At 38.4% G+C, this 27393-nt stretch overlaps 1 protein-coding gene across 1 annotated transcript in view; it reads right to left on the reverse strand.

Annotated features, from left to right (window-relative positions):
- Positions 1-27393, reverse strand: part of TAFA1 (TAFA chemokine like family member 1) — a 778535-nt gene that overhangs the window by 636807 nt on the left and 114335 nt on the right. Inside the window, exon 3 of the mRNA XM_060307400.1 lies at positions 21311-21475. The gene's annotated coding sequence lies outside the window, so the exon portion shown is untranslated. The remainder of the gene's footprint in view (positions 1-21310; positions 21476-27393) is intronic.

Genomic DNA, 27393 nt, shown 5'->3' on the forward strand with positions numbered 1-27393 from the left:
CTAAATAGAGCAAAGGCAAAAGACATTTCACCAAAGAAGATATATAGATGGTAAATAAGCAGATGAAAAGATGCTCAACATCATTAGCCATTATGGGAATGAAAATAGAGACCATAAAATGATTTCACTGTACTCCTATCAGAATGAGTAAAATAAGGCACAATGACAATACCAAAACCTGGCAAGGATGCAAAGAAACTGAATTACTCAAGTATGCTGGTGGGTATGTAAAATAGTACAGCCACTCTGGAAAACCATTCAGCAGTTTCTTAGACAACTAACGATGTAGTTATCATATGGGCCAGCAATTGCTTTCCCAGGCATTTAGCATAGAGAGATGAGGAATTGGGTTTACACCAAAACCTGTACCCAAATGTTCATTGCAGCTTTATTCGTTAATAGCCAAAAACCAGAAACACCAGAAGTTGTTAAACAGATAAATGGTTAAACAAACTGTGGTACATCCATACCATGGAATACGCCTCAGCAATAAAAAGGAATGTACTATTGTTACATGTAACAAGCTGGATGAATTTCCAGAAAACTATGCAGATCAGAAAAAGTCTCAAAGGTTATATACTGTATGATTCCATTTAAAAAACATTCTTGAAAAGAGAACATTATAGAAATGGGGAACAGATTATGGGTTGCCTCAGGTTAAGGAAAGAGGTAAGGTTTGAAGAAAGTGAGTATGACTATCCATGGGCTGATGGATATGTACTATATCTTTCTTTACTATATCAATGTCAATATCCTGGCCATGATACTGTACTAGAGTTTTACAAGACGTTACACTTGGGGAAACTGAATAAATGTTGTGTGGGAGGTCTCCCTATCACTTGTTACAACTTCATGTGAGTCCATAATTATTGCAAACCACAAAGTTTGATTTTAAAATATTGGAAATAACTCAAATATCCATCAACATAAAATGCAGAAATAAATTGTGATATATTCATTTACTCATTGGAATGCAAGCAAAAGCAAAAATAATAAACTAAATTCAGTAAAGGTCATTACCTCTGAAGGGAAGAGAAAGAGATGATTTCAGGAGGGGACACTTAAGGGGATTTCAAAGCAAAGGTAATATTTTTCCCCATAAACTGAGTAGTGGGTACACAGGCATTCATTATATCATTGTTCTTTATAACTTACATATATTTTATAAATTTAAAAATACTTTGAATCCTAAAGTTCTTTTCAAAGTAAGAAGAAAACTTACATTTTAATCTGTTTTATATTTTAACTGCACCAATAAATGAGAAATTTAAAAGTCCACACCCCTCAGAATAATTTCAATAAAAAATAAGTGGTGTATTTAGCAATTAAGATTAAAATTTATATTCTGCTTCTGAAAAAACTGTGTCGGACAACAGAAAATGATTAGATTGTAGTTAGAGTCAAGGTAGCAGTGAGATGTGAAATGAAAGATAAAAGGGGAAATGCATTATTTATTTATTTATTATTTTTTAGAATTTGGCCGTGCCACGCCACTTGTGGGATCTTAGTTCCCCCACCAGGGATTGAACCCTGGTAGTGAACCCCCGGTGCCAGCAGTGAAAGCACTGAGTACTAACCACTGGACCACCAGGGAAATCCCAAGGGAACTCACAATTTAAGGTTAAAAATGAGACAGTCACTTGCCTCACATAATGATGTTGGGCTAGGTCTTAGAACAACAATGGGAAAAGGAAAAACTTGTTGAAGCTCAAAAGCAGAGGAGGGCTTTACTATTTTGGATGGGGAGGACCCAGGAGGCTCCAGTCATCAGTCAGATGTGCTAGCACTTCAGTGTATGAATGGCTTTAAGGAAAAGGCAGAGCATTTTGGAATACAGCACTCAGTGAAGGGCCTAGAGAATTCTGTCAGTGATGCAAAACCAAATAATTAGGACAGAGGATACTAAAAATAGAAATTTAATGGAAATGTCTGTCACATTTTGAACAAAGTTCATATGGAGGAGGGAAGATAAATATACAGGTGGCATTGCTTTTGGAGCTAAATGGAAATTAGCAAATAATAGCTGACCCTCACTGAGCGCTTACTGTATGTCAGGCCTGGCGCTAAATGATTTACATGCATTTGGTTCATTTGATAATCACAGAATTCTTCTGCAGTGGGACTATTATTTTCCTGATGTTATAGGTGAGGAAGCTGAGACTCAGTGAGGTTAAGGGCTTACCTAAAGCCATGTTGCTAAAGGGTGGCAGAACCAAGACACAGACCCAGATCTGTCTGTCAGACTTCAGAGCCTGTGCTCTAAACCACTAGGCATGCTGCTTCAGCATCAATTAATGGGAGGAGCAAAGAAAAGTTGCAAGTAAGGATGTCCCCCTGCTTAGGAGAGGAATGAAGTCTTATATAGCAGGCACACAAATAACTTAATATTGGTCTATCTTTGTCAACTGCCACAAAGTTCAACTGGCATAAGCTTTCAGTGTTTGAAGTGTTTCCATGACTAAGATCCCCATCCTTTGTTCTTGGTCTGTCTTTTTCATTTGCTACTCTCTGTACTATGTTGTAGATGGTGAAAAAAAATTACATACTCTTTTTGCAAGCATGTTGTTATACATCAAGCAAATGTAAGGGGAAGAGGGGAAGCAGTGAGGAACCCAAAAAGTATCAAATTGTAACATTCTGCTGACTACATGAGAGAGGACTTAACATGAGGAAGGAAATCCCAATGTGGTCCAGGAAAGAAATTAGGATTTCTGAAGCAAAGTACTTAACTTACTCATCTGTGTGAAGAAGAGCATACATCACCTTTTCTAAGTTTGACGGAGGGCAAAAACCCAACTCTGTATGGTTGCTTGGAAAATGAAAAGCTGTTTTCCAAGCAACATCAGCCTCCTGAAAAAGCAGTTCTGCTCTCCAAAAAGGCAAAATGCTTTCTGAGAGCACAAAACTAGCTTGCCCTTAGTCTAATTTCACAATGCTTCTACCCATTGGCAGAAATAGCAATACATTTCTTGCAGATCAAATTTGCAATTTCTCTTGGAAAATATCTTGGGTTTTGTATATGCATATTCATAAAATGAAAATAACTTGATTTCTCTGGCACTCTGGGCCTGGAAGCACAGGGGTTTGGGGGAGAAATATTCCTAGGGGTTCAAGAAAAAGAGTAGGGCCAGAGAAAGCAAGAGAGTGAGTTGAAAACACAGGTCAGGCCTTTGGAAAGAGCAGAAACATACAGATGTTAACAGTGCAGATGTGCTAGGGAAAGAATACAGCTTTTCTACTCAAGATACAATAGTATGAACTTGAAAACCCCAGTTGCCTGACCCAGATGGTGGAGACTCTCACGTCTGCCCATGCAGAACTGAAGGTGTGTCTGCATGCAAGCTGGCTGGGACTCCAGCCAGGGAGACAGAAGTGAAGCTGGGAATGAGAGGGAGGCATTCTGGTCCTTTCTAACAGAGGTGCCCTTCAGCACAGGGTTCCTGTCTACTTTGTGGCAGCAACTTGTAGAAAAGCAGGGGGAATATTGCATATTCTTTTTTTTGTCCCTCCAGTTCCACTCTCTCCCTTTCTTTATTATTATTGTTATTATGATATCTATTATTCTTATTATTGATGGAAGGAGGAGACTTCATCATGTTTATTCCCCAGCTCCTTCCCTGCTAGGCTATGAGGCTACAGGCGCATGTTCTTCTTCCAAAGCCACAGTTGGGGTTGGGCAACGGTTAACTGCTCCCCGCTGTTGCTAGCCATGGGGTGCTTCACCATCTCTTCTGGTCTCTCTTAACACTGTCCATACTTTTATAACAATACCCTCATAATACTCAACTCAAATACCCCATTTGCATGTTTTATCTGTTTCCTTCAGGACCTAACATAGGCAGTAGATTTGTTCTGGCTAGTAAATGAGTTCCAGAAGGGCAATTTGAAGAGGAGGCAAAAGAGTAGTAGACATGATGGGAGAGAAACTTCCGGGACAACCTGCTGTTTGTGGTCCTTGGCTGTCCTCTAGGAAAGCAGAACTACTACTGAAGCCATCTGGCTTGGGTTATGGTGTTGCAGAAATTAAGAAAATGACATTGGGTGTCATTGGGAGCTTGGAGATGGAAGGCAGTGTAAGGTTATGAAAAAAAACAAACGAACAGCCTTGAGGGTTACACAGACCTGAGTCTGTTAGTTAGTTCTTTTGTAGCCCAGAGAAAGTTACTTAAATCTCTGAGCCTCAGTTTTTTTCATCTATCTAAAAGATAATAGTACCCACATCTTGAGGATTTTGTGTGATGGTTAATTACTAAGGTAACAAATATAATGCATCTAAGACGGGGTTCAGAGCATTGCAGGTTCTAAGTCAATGTTAGTTCCTTTCCTCCTTCCCTGCTTCCCAGCAATAGGACAAGTGAGGAGGGGCCAAGGCCTGGGAAAGTAGATGCTTCTAGTGGGGAGAGGTGACAATGGTGCTGGAGTATTGCTTTGCTAGTAAAAGGCTGTGGTACCCAGTGGAAGGTGCACTACACCAGCCTCAGATCTGGTTTCAAGGTTTAGATCATCCACAAGGTCAGTTGACTTTAGGCAAAACATTTCGCTCTCTGAACCCCAGTGTCCCATCAGGAAAGTGAAGCCTTTGGGCCAGATCAGCTCTTCCTAAGGTATGGTCACAATCTGGAATTAGGAGGGAGAGTGGGGAGTAAGGAGGGGACCACATGCCCCCTTAACTTCCAAAAGGAAAATATAGAAGGCAATAGAAATGAAAATAATCTGTTAAATTACCTATAGCAGAAATAATGTATTAGCAGGCCATAAGCTAGATAGATGTGGAGATGTACTTTCTTTGACCTTGTGAGGTGGTGTTTTAAAATGTCACATTATTTGACAACCTTTAAAAGTCAGAAGGCATCATATGAAAATTCAGATTACCAGCTTGTTTGGAAAGTCTACCTATACTATCCCACCCCCCTCACCACACAACTTTCTACAGGGCAATGGTGGCCAGAGCTGAGTAACCTCTGCTGCCCTCAGAGAGGACCTGCACCCTCCTGTTGGCCACGACCTTCACCTGGACCACTTCATTCATGTACGTTACATGCCAGACGGCTGGACACATTGAGTGCCTGACACCTAAAAAATGAAGAAATGTTAGTCTCGTTATTAACGGCTCTGCAATAGGTTAAAGATTGCCTTTTATTGTCACTAAAATAGAAAATAAAAATTAAAACCAAGAGTACATTGGTATAATACGACCGATAATTGACTCAACGGACAATTCAACGACACGATTTTGCCGGCAAGAATTTGATTGGGTTACCTCTTAAATTGTTGGTCACTTTTGCCAGGGGAACAGTCACATTATTTTTAAAACTAGTAAATGTCGGGGGAAAAATCAAAGATATACTCTCTTTCTTAAATGAACTCTATTTCCATGTAACCAATAGTTGATAAGGGGAAATTTCCCTTTATAGAGAAGCATGTAAGCTAAAAATTGCAGAAGGAATGCTAGAATTAGGATATCATCATTTTGTAACACCGGATGAAATAATGATTTTGATAAGCATCAGTGATTGCTAACGCCACAAAATAAAGCAAGACCAGATGATTATGGGCTCCTGATAGACACACACAATACTACCTAAAGTATTCTTACCAAAAAAATCAAAACTGAATCTTCTCAGATCTATAATTCTAACAATCTCACCACCCACTCAAAAATGCAAGGGACAGAGAAACTGATTAAATGAAACCATGAGGATACCAGCAAAATCTAGGCCTCAGAAACTCTACATTAATTCAACACATAAATACTAAGGAAAAAGTAAGGGAAAGAGAGTGGGTAATTTATGGATTAAAAGAGATGACACAGGGCTTCCCTGGTGGTGCAGTGGTTGGGGGTCCGCCTGCCGATGCAGGGGACACGGGTTCGTGTCCCGGTCCGGGAAGATCCCACATGCCGTGGAGCGGCTGGGCCCGTGAGCCATGGCCGCTGAGCCTGCGCGTCCGGAGCCTGTGCTCCGCAACGGGAGAGGCCACAACAGTGAGAGGCCCGCATACCGCAAAAAAAAAAAAAAGAGAGATGATACAAATCAGCTACTGGCAATGTATGGACCTTATTTAGAACTTCATTCAAGAAAACTGAAAATTACAAATAAATTCATAAGGCAATCAGGGACATTTAAATACTGAGTGGATGTCTGATGACATTTGGAAATTACTGTCATTTATTTGGTATAAGAATCACACTGGTATTTTTTGTTATTAATAAACTTTATGTTTTAGATCAGTTTTAGATTCACAACAAAATTGAGCAGGAGGTACAGAGAGTTTCATATACATACAACTTCCTCTGCTATGCACATTCCTCACCAGAATCGTACACTTGTTACAATCAATGAATCTATGCTGACACATCATCACCCAAAGTCCACAATTTACATTAGGGTTTACTCTTGTTATACATTTTATGAGTTTTGATAAATGCAAATTGACATGTATCCACTACTGTAGTATCATAAAGAATTGTTTCACTGTCCTAAAAGTCCCTTGTGCTCTGCCTATTCATCTCTCCCTCTCCCTACCCTCTGGCAACCACTAATATTTTTACTGTCTCTAAATAGTTTTGCCTCTTCCAGAATGTAGCAGGAATCAGACAATATATGGCCTTTTCAGATTGGCTTTATGCACTTAGCAATGTGCATTTAAGTTTCTTCCATGTCTTTTTGTGACTTGATGGCTCGTTTATTTTTAGCACTGAATAATATTTCGTTGTCTGAATGTAATACCACAGTTTATCCATTCACCCTACTGAAGGAAATCTTGGTTGCTTCTAACTATGAATAAAGCTCCAGGTGCAGGTTTTTGTGAGGACATAAGTTTTAAATTCATTTGGGTAAATACCAAGGAGTGTTCTTGCTGGATCATATGTTAAGAGTATGTTTAGTTTTGTAAGAAACAGCCAAACTGTCTTCCAAAGTGGCTGCAACATTTTGCATTCCCAAAAGCAATGAATGAGAGTTCCTCATGCCCCACATCCTCACCAGCATTTGGGGTTGTCATTGCTTCGGATTTTGACCTTTCTAATCGGTGCATAGTGAAATCTCATATTTTTTAACTTTTTTCGTTTTCATTTCCCTGATGTCATAGGACGTGAAGCATCTTTTCAAGTGTTTATTTACCATTGGTATATTTTACTTGATAAGGTATTTGTTAAGGTCCGTGGCGCATTTTTTAATTGGATTATTTTCTTATTATTGAGTCTTAAGTGTTCTTTATATGTTTTGGATAACAGTCCTTTATCAGATATATCTTCTGCAATACTTTCTCCCAGGCTGTGGCTTGTCTTCTCATTCTCTTGACACTGTATTTCAAAAGGCAGAACTTTTTAATTTTAATGAAGTCCAACTTATTATTTCTTTCATGGATTGTGCCTTTGGAGGTGGTGTAACTCAAAAGCCAACACCATATCTAGGATCACCTAGATTTTCTCCTATGTTATCTTCCAGGAGTTTTGTAGTTTTACATTTTGCACGTAGGTCTCTGATTCAACTTGACTTTACTCTGTGAAGGATGTAAGGTCTCGGTCTAGATTCATTTTTTTGCATGTGGTTGTCCAGTTGTTCCAGCAACATTTGTTGTAAAGACTATCTTTGCTCCATTGTATTGCCTTTGTTCCTTTGTCAAAGATCAGTTGCCTATATGTATAGTATATAGGCCTATTTCTACCCTCCACATTTTGTTACATTGATCTATTTGTCAATCCTTTCACCAATACCACTCCCTTGGTTACTATTCCTTTATAGAAAGTCCTGAAAATCTGGTGGTGTCAGTCCCCCAATTTTGTTCTTCTCTTTTAATACTGAGTTAGCTATTATGGATATTTTGCCTGACGATTTAAATTTTAGAAACAGTTTGTTGAAATCCACAAAATTATTTGCTGGGATTTTTATTGGGATTGAATTGAATCTAAAGATTAGACTAAGAAGAACAAACAACCTTATCCATGAGTATGAAATATCTCTCCATTCATTTAGTTCATCTGTGATATCTTTCATCAGAATTTTACAGTTTTCCTCACATAGACTGTATACATATTTTGTTAGATGTATACGTAGGTATTTTATTGGGGGGATGTTAATGTATGTAACAATGTGGTTTTAATTTCAATTCTACGTGTTCATTGCTCATATATAGGAAAGTGATTTATTTCTGTATATTAACCTTGCTATAATCACTTATTAGCTTCAGGAGTTATTTTTTGTCAGTTCCTTCAGATGTTCTACATAGAGAATATTTTCATCTGCAAACAAAGACAGTTTTATTTCTTCCTTCCCAATCTGTATACATTTTATTTTATTTTCTTGTCTCATTGCATTAGCCAGGACTTCCAGTACCATGTTGAAAAGCAGTGGTGAAAGGGAATATCCTTGCCTTGTTTCTGATCTTAGCAGAAAAGCTTCAAGTTTCTCATCATTAATTATGATGTTAGCTGTAGGGTTTTTGTGGATATTCTTTATCAATTTGAGGAAGTTTCACTTTATTCCTAGACTGTTGAGAGTTTTTATCATAAATATGTGTTGGATTTTGTTAAATGATTTTTCCGTGTTTATTGATATGATCATGTGTAGCTACCTTTCTGTTATTGATTACTAGTTTAATTTCACTGTGGTCTGAGAGCACACATTGTGTGATTTCTATTTTTTTAATTTGTTAAAGTGTGTTTTATGCTCCAGAGTGTGGTCTATCCTAGTGAATGTTTCAGGTAAGCTTGAGAGGAATGTGTATTCCACTGTTGTGGGATGAAATAGTCTATAGATGTCCATTATATCCAGTTGATTGTTGGTGTTGTTGAGTTCAAGTATGCCCTTACTGATTTCCTGCCTGCTGAATTGGTCCATTTATCATAGAGGGGTGTTATAGTCTCAAATTATGAGAGTGGATTTATCTATTTCTTCTTGAAATTCTATCAGTTTCTGTTTCTTGTATTTTGATGTTCTGTTGTTAGATGCATACACATTAAGGACTGTTATGTCCTCTTGGAGTATTGACCCCTTTATCATCATGTAATGCCCCTCTTTATCCCTGATAAATTTCTTTGCTCTGAAGTCTGCTGTATCTGAAATTAGTATGGCTACTCCTACTTTCTTTCGACTAGTATTAGTCTGGTATATTTTTCTCCATATTTTTGATATCTAGTATTTCTTTTGGTTTCCTTCTTGGAAGTCGCATTTCACTGCTTATATTATCCATCTATTCTTACATGTTGTCTACTTTTTCCATTAAAGCCCTTAGCACATTAATCATAGTTTTAAAATTACTTGTCTGATCATTCCAACATTCCTGTCATAGCTGACTCTGATTCTGATGCTTGTTCTGTCTCTTCAAACTATGTTTTTTGCCTTTTAGTATGCCTTGTAATTTTTTGTTGAAGAGTGTACATGATGTACTAGATAAAGAAGACTACTATAAATTGGCCTTTAGTGATACAGAAGTAAGGGAGCTGAGGAGGGAAATGTTCTATAGTTCTATGTTTAGGTCTCAGTCTATGAGCCTGTGTCTCTGGCCTGTGAACTTCACAAGTACTTCTCGGGGCTTTTTCTCCCCACTTTCTTGGGACAGGATGGCTACAGGGGGCTGAAGTTGGGGATTTCCCTATGCCCAGAGCATTTAGGCTCTGATAAAACCTCTGCAGGTTAGACTCTGATAAAATAGCTCCTCCTGGGGGCAAGCCTTGTTGAGAAGAACAGAACGCTCTGGTGTATTTCAAAATGATTCTTTTTCCCTTTCCTTTTTCAGAAGCACGTGGGGATCTTTCTCCAATATTCACTGTGAGGACCTGATAGAGCTCCTGGAGGTAAAACTAACAAAAATGTGGGGACCCCCATATGACTGGATCCCCCTGGAGTTTTTGACTCTTAGAGTTGTCCACACTGAGCCTCCAGCAATTCACCAATTACAATTCAGGTCTTCTAACCTGGCACTGGTTCCCAAGGGGAATTCTGCTTGTGCATTTCTGCTCTAGTAAATTATGCTTCTCTGTAACCACTTATTTGTCTCTCTAATTTTGAGGTAGTGGTTTGCCTTGTGACTTCACTTCTGTGACAGATATAAAAATAGTTGTTGATTTTTCAGTTTATTCAACTTTTGACTTGTTAGGACAGAATGGCAACTTGTAAGTTTCAGACCAGAGACTGGAAGTCTACTTTGTTTTTAAATGGAGTTGTTATCTTTTAAAGTTACATGCAGAAATATTTATAGATAAAATAATATAATATCAAGGATGCTTCCAAATAATCTAAGAGAAAGGAGGTATAGATGAAACAAGATCAGCCATCAGTTGATCATTGTTGAGTTGGTGTTTGGTATATCATTCACTATACTTTGTATTCATTTTCAAGTTTTCAAAATATTTTTTTCCTCTCTGATGAAATTCTAATAGCTATTGGAATTGCTGACTATCTCCAAGTCAGGTCCATTTCTCTTCCTCTCTCCCTCCCTCCCTCTTTCTCCTCTCACCCTTTTCTCCAAATAACTTGTAAATATTGAACACAGCTCAATGACATCTTAAGAGAAAGAAAAATAACTACACCTTAGCAGTATTTCCCATCCTTCATTTACACTACACCTATATCTTGAATACCCCATGCTATTATCTTCATTAATTTTTTTACATTAACTCTTTTTCTTAACTTTGCTTTAAGAATGTTATGCATGAAGTCAAAATAAAAGAGGTTCTAGCAATATATTAATAAGTATAAAAATAAATCTCTAACCAGTAGAATAAAATGCTTTGGTTAATGTACCTCTTTAAATCAATCTGCATTTTACCAGAAGATATGTGTGCTATGCTCTGGGAAATACTGAACTAGCTTGAGTGTTGGTCACAATCATGGAGAGGTACATAAACACACTCCCCTACAGCACCTTCAAAAAATGTAAGTCATGTTATACCTCCTCTTTCCTGCTCTAACATTGGGAAGATGATTAAGTGGTAGAATTAGAATCTCTTTCTTCTCTAGTATTGCAATTTGTCTTAAATCTGAAGTTCCATCAGGTATTGCACCTACTTTACTATACAGATTCACAGTAGTTTCAAAGAATTCAATTCTTGTCCTAGCTGCCCATCAATTGAGAGAGGTATAAATACATGTTTGCTTGGGTCACAAATCAAGCCTTGGTAAATTTAAGAAAATTCAGATGGTATCAAGTATCTTTTCTGACCAAAATGCTATAAGACTAGATATCAATTACGGAAAAAAACTGTAAAACACTAAAAACACATGGAGGCTACTAAATAACTAAGAGGAGGCCGATATGCTACAAAATAACCCAGAGATCACTGGAGAAATCAAAGAGGAAATCAGAAAATACCTAGAAACAAATGACAATGAAAACACGAGGACCCAAAACCTACGGGATGCAGCAAAAGCAGTTCTAAGAGGGAAGTTTATGACAATATAATCCTACCATAAGAAACAAGAAACATTTCAAATAAACAACCTAACCTTACACCTAAAGCAATTAGAGAAAAAAGAACAAAAAACCCCCAAAGTTAGCAAAAAGAAAGAAATCATAAGGATTAGATCAGAAATAAATGAAAAAAAAATGAAGGAAACAATTGCAAATATCAATAAAACTAAAAGCTGGTTCTTTGAGAAGATAAATAAAATTGATAAACCATTAGCCAGACTCATCAAGAAAAGAAGGGAGAAGACTCAGGTCAATAGAATTAGAAATGAAATGAAAATGGAGAAGTAACAACTAACACTGCAGAAATACAAAGGGTCATGAGAGATTACTATAAGCAAATATATGCCAATAAAATGGACAACCTGGGCTTCCCTGGTGGCGCAGTGGTTGAGAGTCTGCCTGCCGATGCAGGGGACACAGGTTCGTGCTCCAGTCAGGGAAGATCCCACATGCCGCGGAGTGGCTAGGCCCGTGAGCCATGGCCACTGAGCCTGTGCGTCTGGAGCCTGTGCTCCGCAATGGACGGGAGAGGCCACAACATTGAGAGGCCCGCAAAAAAAAAAAAAAAGGACAACCTGGAAGAAATGGACAAATTCTTAGAAAAGCACAACCTTACAAGACTGAACTAGGAAGAAAGAGAAAATATACCCAGAACAATCATAAGCACTGAAATTGAGACGGTGATTAAAAATCTTCCAACAAACAAAAGCCCAGAACCAGATGGCTGCACAGGCGAATTCTATCAAACATTTAGAGAAGAGCTAACACCTATCCTTCTCAAAATCTTCCAAAATATAGCAGAGGGAGGGTCACTCCCAAACTCATTCTACGAGGCCACCATCACCCTGATACCAAAACCAGACAAAGATGTCACAGAAAAAGAAAACTACAGGCCAATATCACTGATCAACATAGATGCAAAAATCCTCAAGAAAATACTAGCAAACAGAATCCAACAGCACATTAAAAAGATCATACAACATGATCAAGTGGGGTTTATCTCAGGAATGCAAGGATACTTCAATATATGCAAATCAATCAATGTGAGAAATCATATTATCAAATTGAAGGATAAAAACCATATGATAATCTCAATAGATGCAGAAAAAGCCTTCGACAAAATTCAACACCCATTTAAGATAAAAACTCTCCAGAAAGTAGGCATAGAGGGAACCTACCTCAACATAATAAAGGCCATATATGACAAACCCACAGCCAACATCCCTCTCAGTGGTAAAAAACTGAAACCATTCCCTCTAAGATCAGGAACAAGACAAGGTTGCCCACATTCACAATTATCATTCAACATAGTTTTGGAAGTTTTACCTACAGTAATCAGAGAAGAAAAAAATAAAAGGAATCAAAATTGGAAAAGAAGAAGTAAAACTGTCACTGTCTGCAGATGACATGATACTGTACATAGAGAATCCTAGAGATGTTATCAGAAAGCTACTAGAGCTAATCAATGAATTTGTAAAGTAGCAGGATACAAAATGAATGCACAGAAATCTCTTGCATTCCTGTACACTAATGATGAAAAATCTGAAAGCGAAATTAAGGAAGCACTCCTATTTACCATTGTAACAAAAAGAATAAAATACCTAGAAATAAACCTACCTAAGGAGACAAAAGACCTGTATGCAGAGAATTGTAAGACACTGATGAAAGAAATTAAAGATGATACAAACAGATGGAGAGATATACCATGTTCTTGGATTGGAAGAATCAGCATTGTGAAAATGACTCTACTACCCAAAGCAATCTGCAGATTCAGTGCAATCCCTATCAAAGTACCAATGGCATTTTTCACAGAACTAGAATAAAAAAATTTACAGTTTGTATGGAAACACAAACGACCCTGAATAGCCAAAGCAATATTGAGAAAGAAAAATGGAGCTGGAGGAATCAGGCTCCCTGACTTCATACTATACTACAAAGCTACAGTAATCAAGACAGTATGGTACTGGCACAAACACAGAAATATAGATCAATGGAACAGGATAGAAAGCCCAGACATAAACCCACACACATATGGCCACCTTATCTTTGATAAAGGAGGCAAGGATATACAATGGTGCTCTTCAATAAGTGGTGCTGGTAAAACTGGACAGCTACATGTAAAAGAATGAATTTAGAACACTCTCTAACACCATATACAAAAATAAACTCAAAATGGATTAAAGGCCTAAATGTAAGGCCAGACACTATAAAACTCTTAGAGAAAAACACAGGCAGAACACTCTATGACATAAATCACAGCAAGATCCTTTTTGACCCACCTCCTAGAGAAATGGAAATAAAAAGAAAAATAAATAAATGGGACCTAATGAAACTTGAAACCATAAACAAGACAAAGAGACAATCCTCAGAATGGGAGAAAATATTTGCAAACGAAGCAAATGACAAAGGATTAATCTCCAAAATTTACAAGCAGCTCATGCAGCTCAATATCAAAAAAACAAACAACCCAATCCAAAAATGGGCAGAAGACCTCAACAGGTATTTCTCCAAAGAAGATATACAGACTGCCAACAAACATATGAAAGGATGCTCAACATCATTAATCATTAGAGAAATGCAAATCAAAACTACAATGAGGTATCACCTCACACTGGTCAGAATGGCCATCATCAAAAAATATACAAACAATAAATGCTGGAGAGGGTGTGGAGAAAAGGGAACCCTCTTGCACTGTTGGTGGGAATGTAAATTGATACAGCCACTATGAAGAACAGTATGGAGTTTCCTTAAAAAACTAAAGATAGAACTACCATATGATCCAGCAATCCCACTACTGGGCATATACCCTGAGAAAACCATAATTCAAAAAGGATCACGTACCACAATATTCATTGCAGGACTATTTACAATAGCCAGGACATGGAAGCAACCTAAATGTCCATCGACAGATGAATGGATAAATAAGATGTGGCAGAGTTTGATGGGCAGAAGACCTAAATAGACATTTCTCCAAAGAAGATATACAGACTGCCAACAAACACATGATAGAATGCTCAACATCATTAATCATTAGAGAAATGCAAATCAAAACTACAATGAGATATCATCTCACACCGGTCAGAATGGAGATCATCAAAAAATCTAGAAACAATAAATGCTGGAGAGGGTGTGGAGAAAATGGAACACTCTTGCACTGCTGGTGGGAATGTGAATTGGTACAGCCACTATGGAGAACAGTATGGAGGTTCCTTAAAAAGCTACAAATAGAACTACCATATGACCCAGCAATCCCACTACTGGGCATATATCCTGAGAAAACCATAATTCAAAAAGAATCATGTACCAAAATATTCATTGCAGCTCTATTTACAATAGCCCGGAGATGGAAACAACCTATGTGTCCATCATCGGATGAATGGATAAAGAAGATGTGGCACATATATACAATGGAATATTACTCAGCCATAAAAGGAAATGAAATTGAGCTATTTGTAGTGAGGTGGATGGACCTAGAGTCTGTCATACAGCATGAAGTAAGTCAGAAAGAGAAAAACAAATACCGTATGCTAACACATACATATGGGATCTAAAAAAAAAAAAAAAAATGGTCATGAAGCCCCGAGGGGCAAGATGGGAATAAAGATGCAGACCTACTAGAGAATGGACTTGAGGATACGGGGAGGGGGAAGGGTAAGCTGGGACGAAGTGAGAAGAGTGGCATGGACATATATACACTACCAAACGTAGGGTAGATAGCTAGTGGGAAGCAGCCGCATAGCACAGGGAGATAAGCTCGGTGCTTTGTGACCGCCTGGAGGGGTGGGATAGGGAGGGTGGGAGGGAGGGAGACGCAAGAGGGAAGAGATATGGGAACATATGTATGTGTATAACTGATTCACTTTGTTATAAAGCAGAAACTGGCACACCATTGTAAAGCAATTATACTCCAATAAAGATGTAAAAAAAAAAAAAAAAGATGTGACACATATATACAATGGAATATTACTCAGCCATAAAAAAATGAAATTGAGTTATTTGTAGTGAGGTGGATGGACCTGGAGTCTGTCATACAGAGTGAAGTAAGTCAGAAAGAGAAAAACAAGTACCGTATGCTAACACATACATATGGAATCTAAAAAAAAAAAAAAAAATGGTTCTGAAGAACCTAGGAGCAGGACAGGAATAAAGACGTAGACATAGAGAATGGACTTGAGGATACGGGGAGGGGGAAGGGTAAGCTGGCACGAAGTGAGAGAGTGGCATGGACATATATACACTACCAGATGTAAAACAGATAGCTAGTGGGAAGCACCAGCATAGCACAAGGAGATCAGCTCGGTGCTGTGTGACCACCTAGTGTGGTGGGATAGGGAGGGTGGGAGGGAGATGCAAGAGGGAGGAGATATGGGGATATATGTATACGTATAGCTGATTCACTTCATTATACAGCAGAAACTAACACAACATTGTAAAGCAATTATACTCCAATAAAGATGTTAAAAAATAAATAAAATAAAATGAAATAAATACATGTTTTTTTCTTGAGAGATGTTTCAGGACTCCAGAAAAAAGAGAACTGCTACTTTGTATTCACTTTGTTTTTAATTTATCTTAAAAGAGAACTCGGAATGAATTGATCACAGAGGATAGTATTTCAATTCTGAATGTGGTCATGTAAAAGTCAATGTATATATAAATGCATCAATCCATATCAACTGTGCCTGGAGTGTTTGGTTCTTTTTCCCTCCTGGATTAAGTTTTCTTTCATTGAGTCAGTGCTTTAGAGACCTTGAGAGGGGAAAAAAAAAAAAATAGACGAGAGTGAAAGCTTAGACTCTGAATAAATCTTACAGACAAATGGCAATTCTTTGTTTCTTTGGTCACTGCAGTGCAATAGGACCAGCATCTTACTGACTATAAGAAAATAAATGCACCAATAAATTGGTCACCACCACCATTAAAACCTGAGCATTTACTGCTAGGAACCCAACAAAGTCCATGAAATCCATGCAAGAAAATGCTTCTGAAATTGAATGAGTATTGAGTACTGGAACTTTATGAAAATCAACCAGGAAAACTTCTATAAATGCATCAGGCTTTTAAATTAGCCTTAAAATAATGAACGTCAACAACTGATGGGAAGATGCTTTATAGCACAGGGAACTCTACCTAATGCACTGTGGTAACCTAAATGGGAGGGAAGTCCAAAAGTGAGGGGAGATCTGTATGTGTATGGCTCATTCATTTTCTTGTGCAGTGGAGGTTAACACAACACTGTAAAGCAACCATACCCCAATAAAAATTAATTTAAAAAAAAGAGAAAATAATGAACATCAATTTTAAACCTTTTTAGGCTATCTTATATCAAAGAATGTGATGAATGTTGCAATATAATTTTACTCTGGTGCAAAAAAATATTATTCTCTGTAGACATTACAACATAAAACAAACATGGTTTTATTACCAGTAACAATGATGTGACAAGCCTGATAAATGCAAGTTTAAGATTCCTTTGGGTTTTGGCATCTCTTCACGCTTATTTTCAAGTTACTAATAGATTCTGTAGGTTTGACTAGCCATCATTTAAGAGTGTCATTTAGTTTGAAATGACAGAAAAGTAAAATGTTCTTAAATGGCCAATTTTTCTCTATTCCCTGACCGAGTTGTTAATGACTAAGAGTAATATCTTTTATTCATGTTGTCTGTGATGAAATGGTCATCACCAAATGATGAATAACAAGCAGATATGTTTTCATTTAACACTCTTGAAAAAACTTTAACAGGAACCTGGCTGCACTGTTTTAGTTGCTTTTTTTTTAAGAGACTTGGATTGACAGATAAATTCTTCCAACTGAATAGGCCTCAAATATCCCTCATGTAAAACCTAGATGTGTTACATGAAGCTCGCTACAAATGGCTTGGCTTATAGGCTAATTAGTGCACTGGAGACCAACACATGGTTTTACTATTTTCTCTTACACTACGGAGGTCTCTAAAATGGTGACAGTTGGGGACCTACATGTAAATACTTAACGACAAAACAATCTATTGCTTTCAAGCAGCATTTTCTTTGAAAGTTATGTGATTGTATTTGCAACACCATACAATAGTCACATTTGGTATCTCTGGGCTGGTTACCATGAATTTTGAAATATAAATAACACGCTCAGATTCCTCACGGTGTCTTAGAGGTTGAAATTTAACTCAATATTTTGACTTGCCATTTGGCAAAATATAACTTGTTCTTCTTTACAAACAGTTCCAAACAAGCATTAGCCATCTCGAAACTTGTACAAAACAATGCTTATCCCTGTTGGAATTCTTTGCTTGTTCGTTCATTTCTTCATCTATTAATTCATTCCAATTTTTTTTTTTTAGTTTCAACTGTATGTCAAGCACTGTGTTACACACAAGTGGAACAATGGTGAACAAGGCAGACAGACCTCCTTTCCTACAAAGACTATAGCAATGGGAATTTAAATAATGAACAATAAATAAGGCAGATGTATACAGTGAGAGAGTGGCAGAAGGGAACAGGAGGATGGATGCTACTTTAGAAAGAAGGGTCGACAAAGAAATCAACGACCAGGAGCAGTGATACGGAAAATGAGCTCCCTGGACCAGCAACATCTGCATCACCTGAGACCGTGATGAAAATGCGCATTCTTGGGTGTGCCCCACCCCCGCCCCGCCTTTGACCTACTGAATCAGAAACTCTGGAAAAAACCCAGCCGTTTTGTATTAACAAGCACCATCTCCCACCTCCCAAGTGATTCTGAAGCACCTCTGCACCTTGAAGTTCCAGTGACTTCTAAGCAACAGTCTACCTTCTGTTGACCCCACCTCTGCCCCCACCCTGAGTTTCCATTTCTTTGATCCTCAGAGAGAATCTAATTCCTTTTCTCACAGTCTTTCTTAATCCCACTCCAATCAAGTTTACGTCTATATTACTATGTCGAAACTGCTCACGCCAAAATCTCCAGTGACCTCGCTTTGCTAAATCCAAAGGATTTTCAGTTTATGTCTTACTTGAGTTATTCACAGCATTTGACACAGCTGACCAACCTTTCTTCTTGAAGTACTTCCTTCCCTTGGTTTTCTCCTACCTTACTAACAGATCCTGACTGTTGGCCCCCTTTATCTGCTCCATTTGTTAAGTTGCAGGGCCCCAGAGCTTAGACCTAGGACCTTTTTTCTACCCTGTCTACAGTCACTTCCTTAGTGATCTCACTTAGTTTTATGGGTTTGAGTGCCAACTATATGTTTTCAACTCCCAAACTCAGGTTTCTTATCTTTGACTTTTCCTTAAACTTCAGACTCCCACTTTCATGTAGATATCTAGAGGCATCTTAAACTTAATAAGACCTTAACAGAAGTGATTTTCTCTCTGAAACTTGCTTACCCATCTTGATAAATGACAACTCCACCTCCTGAACTGCTCTAGCCCTAAGTCTTAGAGACGTGCTTGACTTCCTTCTTGTTCGCCCAACATTCAATCTTTCAGTATATCCCTCCTGTTGGCTTTGCCCTCAGAATATATCTAGGATCCAGCTATTTATCATCACTACCACTAGGGCCATTCTGGCCCAAGCCACCAACCTGTCTCACTTGGATTATTGCTCTAGCATCCGAATGGGTATCCCTGCTCTCGCATTTATTTATCCCTACGGTCTATTTTCCACAAGCAGAGTCATCCATCTCAGTCAAAGAAAAAGGCAACATTTTCACCATAAACTACAAAGCCCCATGTGACCTGGACCCCTGCCATCTCTCAGAGCTTCTCCTCTACCACCCTCTCCCTTGTTCCCTCCACTCTATTCAAATTGGCTTCCAAGCTTTCCTCAAACTAGCAGGCATGCTCCTGCCTCAGGACCTTTGCATTTACTTTCCAACAACCTGGAGTACTCTTCCCCCAGATATTCTTATGGCTCATCTATGACTCCCTTTGGGCCTGCTCCAGTGTCTTCTCAGCAGTGTTGTGTGCCCTACTTTACTTTTCTATTTTATTTGTCTTCATAGAATGTATTGCCCTCTGAGATACTGTATAATTACTTACGTAATTTTTTATTATCTATCTCCCCTCACCAGGACTGAGGGCAGAGACTGTCAGTTTTGTTCACTGTTTCATCTCCAGTGCCTAGAACAGTGCCTGGCACTTAGCAGGTTTTTCAATAAATAGTTGCAGAAAGAATTAATTTTATGCTTCAAGTCTTAGATCAAATACTCACTTTCTCAAGGTGAATTAACCCATCCAAAATACCTTTCTACACCTCCATTCTCTCACCTATCACCAGTTTATTTCTTTATTGTGACTCTGAAGATCTGTACTATCTTATGTATTTGTGCTATCCTATGTTCTTTACTTGTATGTAATGTTTTCCTCCCAAACAAACTACGTTGTAAACTCCAGGACCTCATCTATCCTCATGATGCTTAGCATAGTACCTAATACAGTGGTGCACCTCAAATATTTTTCATACAAATGTGGAAGGAAATAAGGTGTTTCCTCTATGTTCTCTTGATATTTAATTTTCATATCAAACCTCTGAGTTGTATGATGTCATCTCCTTTCTATTTATGAGAATACCAGAGCACAGGGGAAGCTAATAAGTTGCCCAAAGTTACTTAAAAAGCAAATCACAAAACCCAGGGCAAACTCAAAAGTCCACTCTCTCTCCATGACATTGCTCTACAGGGAAACCAGCCAAAGGGTCAATAGGTTCTCTTTGACATAATACCCTAATATGATGAAAAAGATATTTGGTCCAAGGTGTTAATAGTGAATAATGTCTTTATATCTACCCCTACCACTTTACTGGTACTTTAAAAGAGTAATTCAGTATTTTAACCCAAATGAATAATAAAGATATTCAGACCTATGGGAGAAAGATATTTTGGAAAGTAAAGCTTTCATTCTCATTAATGACTCCAAAATGGTAAATAATTTTTTTTGGACTACATCTAGGGGGTGGTGTAGTTGGGGGAGTATTGAATTTGGAATCCAGGTCTGGCACAAATTAGACTTTGAGAAGAATCACGTCACCTTTCTGAGTGGCAATTTTCTCATTTAAAAAGTGAGGATAATAGCTATTTTGAAGAACTACAGATATAAGAGTAATGACAAAGCATGCCAATTGTCTATTGTCACCTTGACATCATTGTCATCCCCTTCTGGGGCGTTCTCTGCATTGCACAGAAGGAGCTAGAGTAATTCCCACAATCCCCTTCTCAAAGCATCTCCAGGTCGGATTCTGCCAGGGAGAATCAATGGTAGAAGATGGGGGAAACAGAAGGGGAAAGCAGGGGATTACTACTGTGAAGAAGCATTGCAACAGTTGTGAGATTTGCGGCAGCTTCTTGGCGCACCCTGTACATCCCCTGCTTCAGTGCTGTAGGGTGAGGTAGTGGGCAGCATTTTCAGGCCTCCTTCCCCTCGGTAGGGCAGGATGAGCTGCTCGCGGGGGAGGGCTTCCTGGAGCTCTTGAGAGTCACAGCAGCCTTCAGGGAGTGTTCACATCAGCCTGTTCAGGGCTACAGGCTGAGATGATTAGAAACAGCTTCCCTGACCTATCCATCCTCACACTTTCCAAAAAGAGCACAAGCCTCTAATTCCCTAAATTCAGTCACTTTATACTGGAATATACAGAGTGATTGCTGTTTATCCAGTGAAACCCTGAATCCCAAACAATAGTAACCACACATGCAAATGGAGCACTGTTCAGGCCAGCATGGCGCTACGCACGTTCAGGTACCCCGTCTCCTTAAATTCCTACAATAGCCGCATGAGGTAGATGCTGAAATTGGGTCCACTTAACCTATGAGGAAACTGAGGCTTAAAGGGGTCACTTGCACACAACTGATAAGCACCAACATGGGGATGAAATAAGTGTCTTAGTTCAGGTTACTACGGCAAAGTATCGTGGATGGCGTGACTTACACAACAGAATTTTACTTCCCACAGTTTCGGAGGCTGAAAGTCCAATATCAGGGTGCCCACATGGTCAGATTCTGGTGAGGGGTCTCTTCCGGGTTGTAGACTGCTGACTTCTCCTTGCGCCCTCGTATGGCAGGAAGAGGGAGGGGGAGACAGCTCTCTGGAGTCCTGTTTACAAAAGCAAGAATCCATTTCATGGGGGCTCCACCTCATGACCTAATTACTTCCCAAAAGCCCCAACTCCTAATACCATCACACTAAATGTTGAGATTTCAACCTATGAATTTTGGGGAGGACACAAACATGTAGTCCATAATAATAAGAAAGAAAAAACACTGTACAGAAAAGATGTGTGACCATACAGTCTTTCCCGGCAGAATTTCTCACAAGCATGAGAACAGACTCCTCCTTCTTCGGGGACAGGGTCCTCAAAGTTCCTCTATTCTAGAGTTTCTCAATCCTGACACTATTGATAGTTTGGGCAGGATAATTCTTTGCTTGTGGGGAGGTTGTTGTCCTGTGTATCGTAGGATATTTCACAGCATCCCTGGCCTCTACTCACTAGATGCCGGAAGCACCCCTTACAGGTATGACAACAAAAATACATTGCCAAATGCCTCCTGGAGGGCAAAACGCACCCTCCCTGCCCCACCCTCCCAGAACCACTGAGTTGGAGACTTCCCACTCAGGGACTAGAATGGCCATAGATTTAGCCTTTGTTGTGACGCCCTCACTAGGTTTCTATGCTCTGTAAAAGCAGACAGGATCTGCAGGGAAGTGCTTTTACAAGACCTGAAAAGAAGATGCAGGGTATTGTTTAATACACTACTTGGTTAAAAAACATTGGAACCTACCTACAGCAGAAGATATGAAAGAGGCTCACGTTCATTACGTTAGGGATATGCCTGCAGCAAGAGTAGCAGAGGTGATTAGAGTTTTCTAAATATGTTCCTGCTGTGGTTTGACTTATTAGAAAGAGCAAAGCCTTTCCAAGTATTTTTTCAAATAGTTTTATCGATTACACTTAGGCAGTAATAATTAGAGTACCTGGTATGTGGAGACCCCCAGTTAAACACGTGTAGGAGATCAAGACAAAGCACATAAAGTCCCTTTCTGAAGCCACCAATCCTTTCCGGAATGATGGGGAGGTTTGAAAAGCTAAGAGAATATTCTCAGAATGTTCTCTCTCAAGCGTTCCAGGAATGGGCACTCAAGGTTGTGGGTCCTAAAGCAAAGCACCAAATTGGGAACTAATTCTGAATGCATCCTTGCCCTGCATCCTAGCAGTCCCCAGTCACATTTTTTCTTGATTACCTTGTAATTGACGTAATCACCCTGCAAGTTACTCAAATCATAGGCAACAGGACCTTCATTCCCCCTGACCAAAGAACTAACAATCTCCTCTCCCTACTTACTTCTTCCTGAATTTCAACCGTCTTCTCCACTCCTGCCTAGGCAAGATCAGTTCTGCCCCAACGGAAAGCAGAAAGAACTACTGATTCAATTAACATCATCCTCTAGGGATGTAAGTTCTTTGAGTTAAGTACTATATTACTCAACTCTAGAATCCCATAAACATTCAGTCGTTTCTCTAACTATCTGAATAAAATCACTGGGATCCACACCAAACATACTGGGTCTGAACGTAACTGGTGCAGAAATCCGATTTTCAACAACTCCTCAGGGAGATAGTTTTACACAGCAAGTATAACATTTTTTTATACAGTATGCATTCAAATAAATATCTGTTAGTCATTTTAAATTGACTCACATGAAACCAAGTGAATCCTTCATTGAATGCTGAAGTATAAAGAGATGTTGAGATGAAGAATTGAGTGTTTCAAGTTTAGCATTTCCCTTCCATAAACCCCTGTGATTTGGGTAAAAGCAGAGTACCTTTCACATTAAAGAACAGTCTAAAAGGCCTTTAGAAACGGATATGAGTTTAACATCATGGCAAATGGCCTCAAATTTCAGTAGACTTTGGAATTTAAGTCTAACATCTGGGCAAACTATTAGTCAACTCTGTTCCTCTGAGAAGTGTTTGAGAGCAAATGATTATTAAAAACATCACCAGAAGTTCATTTCATCACCTTCCTAATTTCATTTTAGAGGATCTAAAATTTCCTTCTACCTGGATGTCTGCCTGGAGCAATCAAATCATCTCTGTGCCAGCCAGGTGAAGGGGACTGATATGTGAACATACTTCTAAGAGCATCTGAGCTTTCAAGTTTTAAATCACGGAAAGTTTCAAGCCATGTTCCAACTCAAAAGGGATGTGTTATAAATTATAATGTGCAAGGGGGAAATAGGAGTGTGTCTTTAAATCAAGTCTAAAAGGAAGATGGCAAAAAGCAATGAAAAGGAGATTTTCAGCACACAACAAACAGAAGGAAATGGGTTTAAACCAGTAAATAAACATCAATTAGTCTTTATAGGAAGGTTGCTAAATTAAATTTAGACTGAAAGGATGAAATTTTTGGAGAATGGTACAATAAAGACTTCATTTTAAATTATAAATTTTCATCTAAAGAGCAAATTATATTAAAGGCCCCATTTTATTACTCACCACTGTTTTCACTTTATGCAATATTTTGCATTATATTTTAATTAAAATTATAATTACAGAACTAAACATAATTAGCTTCTTCCTTCCAAAGAAATTGGAAGTGAATTTACTTTATTAAATTTCCAATTTGTTTCCTGCAATGTTACATGGTTTATTCTAATTAATTGAAGGAGAGCTCATAAATATTTTATCAACATGGAAATGTGATTAAAAACTCAAGAATTTTTCCCTTTTTTTTTTTTTTAAATTTTATACCCTTAATTGTTGGCTTATGCTCAGATGTATACAGATGAAGTAGAAGGATGAAGTCCCCTGATGCTTAGCGTCCAAGCTCATTGCAGCATTTACCCCTCCATTTTTTTTCCTTTTGGGTCAGCATTATGAAGTCTTCACAAAGGATGAAAGGGAATTGTCAGTCTGTATTCATCTTTCCTGAGTGGCTACAATAGTCGATACCATAGGTCACCACCAGACATGAGTCTGCCTTCACTGCCCCTACAAACCCTCCTAAACTATAAATTCCTCCAGGACAGGTGTTTCATTTGTTTTGTTGGCTGTCCATCCACAGCACCCAAAACAGCACCCAGCATAGATTAAGTGCTCAATAAATGTTTATTGAGTGAGTGCATGGACCCAAATTTTCCAAAATTTGTCCCTCTAAAGATTATTTCTGAAAGATAAGTAGTATAAATATTCATTCAAAGATATTCATGTCAAGTAGGGGAGCATATTTAGCTTCATTCTTTTTGTATTTCAGTTTTATTGAGGTATAATGAACACATAAAAGGGTAAGATATTTAAAGTGTACATATGTTGACTTGATATACATATACATACTGAAAGGACTCCTTCCATCTAGTTAATTAACACATCCATCACCTTACATATTTACTTTTTCTTTTTGGGGGGGTGGGGTGGGAACATTTAATTTCTCTCTTAGTAAATTTCAGTTATACAAATACAGTGTTATCAACTATAGTCACCACATTATACATTTGACCCTCAGACCTTATTCATCTTATAGCTGAAAATTTGTACGCTTTGACCAACCTCTCCCTATTTTCCCCACCCCCAGGCCCTGGCAACTACTTATCTACTCTCTGTTTCCCTGATTTAAAAAAAATTCAAACTATAGAAACATGACTTAGTTTCTTAACTTTGTTAACAGAAAGACTTCCAGGAAGGGGATCAAATGTGTACTATTACCCATTCTTATTTGACCAGGAACATTTTTTTTCCTCTCAGAGCTATCTCACGAGACTAGCATTTTGCAGAACATACATTGGGAAATGCTGCTGTATGTTTGTGGGGTTTTGGGGAAAAAAATGTTTAACCTTAAGTACTTGACAGTGTAGTCAGTCGTGTCCCTCAGTTTATATACATCATCTTCACTGCCCTGTGGTGCAAGGTTCCCATCTTAATCAACTGACGGATCAATTCACCTCTAACTCCATTTCCTTTTCATTCCCCTAAAGGCAACCATATAATTAGGCTTAATGTGTATACTTTTGTTCTAATATATTGTCATGTTGGGCTGGGGAGGGAGTGGAGGAGAAAAAACTGACACCTCTGAATATTCTTTTCTGTATATAGTTTGACTTTCCGAAGCCTTTAATCTTCTACATATTAATACATACACACACACATATATACATACACACATGTATATATACACATGCATATATGTATATATACACAAACATACATACAGAAGGAAAAGGAGACGAAAACTGGAAGCCAACTGAACCACATAAATTCAGTTGTACTGATATTTCAAACAAATGCCATAACTACCCTTAAGTGGAACAGAAGAAGAGATAGGAAGGGAGGAAAAGCAGGCGGGAGGGAGAAAAGGAGGAAGGAAAGAGGGAACTAATCCAAGTAATTAGCTATACACTCTCTGTTTGCAGCAGAATGGGGTGAGGGCAAGAATTGCAAACAATTCTTGAACTGTCTTTAATATGGCTTGTGTTTTGTAATGGAATGGGCAAAGCAATTGTGAAACTATTTTAGATGTATTATAAGATTGAGCAACTGAGTAAATTTGATAGCCAGTTTTCTCAATTGGGAAGACGGTAGGTAAACACATAAAATGGGGAAAGACAAGAAAGAACCCTGTAGGGATGGTTTGGAAACTGGGGATATTGATGTGAATTCATAATTTTGAGATGTGCATATGCATGTATAAGTGCACGGGTTTAAGCATATATGTATGCCAGTGTATGTATATAAACGTGTGAATGCATGCATATGCTTCCAACCTCTATGCACTGAAAGGGCCAAAACGCCACACCTCTGATGCGATGAGCACACCAAGTGCCAAGAGCTAGGATTTAATACCATTCCCCACTAATACCAACCAGGGATCCTCAGAGCAATAACTATGCCGGGCCTTGGGCGAACAGGTACGAGACGAGCCTGAAACACCTTGTTCTGCTATAAAGTAAATGTTCAAACTTATTTTGGGGGCATGTCCCAGACACAGAAGCCAGATTAAAAATGCTCCCACTAGCCAAATATGGGATGATTTCAGCGCCAAAATAATTAACTATATGTAGTAATATACCAAAAGCCATTTTGGAGAAAAAAAGGAATTCATTATTCCATATTGATAATAAGTGGAGGGAAAGAGAAGGCTCTTGCTTACAACAGAATGCCATGTACTACCTAATAAACGTGGAAAGAGTACTGGGATAGAAAATCAGCTCTTTGCAATAATTGTAGTAAAAATTGGATCAGGCAGGATTTATGAATGGATGCTAAAATCTAGGAGGGAAACTTGGTGAGGAACAGAATCTGTGAATGCTCTTAAAGTGTCTCCTTGCAGGTTTTTTCCATGTTGCAAGGAAAAAAAACATTGACTATATAGTGGAGAAATCAGACAACACCTTGACTAAGTATTCAAAATTAACACCCTCAATTAGGGGCAGATGAGTGTTCTACCTCCAAACATGACACCTGAGAGGGACACACCGTCATCACCTATACAGTGTCCTGGCCAAGAACGCATAATCTGAATACAATAATGAGGAACTATTAGACAAAGTCCAAATGAGGAACACTCTATTAAAACAAATGGGTCCACAGGAGGACTGTCATTTTTTAAAGTGTCAACATTGTAAGTAACAAATAAAATGTTCCATATTACAGTAGCCAGAGAGAGGTGACAACAAAATGCTATACCTGACTCTACACTGGGTGCTGTAATGGAGCAGGAAAAATGCTATAAAAGACATCTCTGGGTCAACTGATATACTTGGAACACAATAAAATTGTATCTATAAATTTATGAGATTAGTAACTATATTATGGTTATATATGACCATATCCTTATTCTTAGGAAACACACAGTGAAATATTTGGGGGTAAATGTCCATGGTTGGTATAAATTATCCTCAAATCGTTCAGAAAAAGAAAATGTTACAGAGACGGAAAGAGAGATAGCGCACGTGTGCCAATGACAAAAAGGAATAAAATATTTACAGTAAGTGAATCTGGATAAAGGATTCCTGCATAT

Source organism: Globicephala melas, chromosome 11 (genome assembly GCF_963455315.2).
Source record: "Globicephala melas chromosome 11, mGloMel1.2, whole genome shotgun sequence".
NCBI lineage: Eukaryota > Metazoa > Chordata > Mammalia > Artiodactyla > Delphinidae > Globicephala > Globicephala melas.